Source organism: Meleagris gallopavo, chromosome 5 (genome assembly GCF_000146605.3).
Source record: "Meleagris gallopavo isolate NT-WF06-2002-E0010 breed Aviagen turkey brand Nicholas breeding stock chromosome 5, Turkey_5.1, whole genome shotgun sequence".
Classification (NCBI taxonomy): Eukaryota; Metazoa; Chordata; class Aves; order Galliformes; family Phasianidae; genus Meleagris; species Meleagris gallopavo.
The window spans coordinates 17,495,882-17,496,439 of record NC_015015.2 but is presented as its reverse complement, the minus strand read 5'-3'; the positions used below and the strand labels follow the sequence as shown (position 1 = coordinate 17,496,439).

Here is a 558-nt window from a genome sequence, read left to right as displayed (position 1 = left end):
AAAATGTGCAAACCTGTGATTTCCTTTCCACTAGCAGAGGGCTGAAATAATACAGATGCTAAAGGACTTATCCTAGAGTCTTCTTATAAGCTTCTCTGGGGACTGGGTGAGGGTCTGGTCACTGCAGAACTGAACTCACCTGCCTTCCTTTTATGTTTTGAATGTCGGGTAAAATCTGGACTTCATTCAAAACAGCAGCAAAGCATAAACCAGCTGAACAGCAGCTACATCTGTTGTCGTTATTTATTTAATGCTGCTCAGTGAAATAACATCCTGGACTTAGTCTCCAAATTTGCATTCCCCAGAGGAAAGCTGGCTGCATGTAGTTTCCCTCAGGTACCTTTTCTAGACCCACAGTCCTCTGTGAGACAGAATTCCCTTTGCTCCCAAGCAGCACTACAGTCAAAACTGAAAGCATCGGGTCTAAACGATAGGCTTGTGTACTTCAGGATGCATGCACAGGTGCTTTATGGGTCTCTTCAGTAAGTTAGAGGTAGATCCAGATGTTGTCTGAGTTCATACAGACATTTATAGGTAAAACTTTAAAATGTTGGGGGG

The 558-nt window shown here is 43.2% G+C and overlaps 1 protein-coding gene across 1 annotated transcript in view; it reads left to right on the top strand.

Moving 5' to 3' along the window:
• Positions 1-558, top strand: part of LMO2 (LIM domain only 2) — a gene marked incomplete at its 5' end in the record, with an annotated part of 6,330 nt that overhangs the window by 1,248 nt on the left and 4,524 nt on the right. The gene's annotated exons all lie outside the window — the stretch shown is intronic.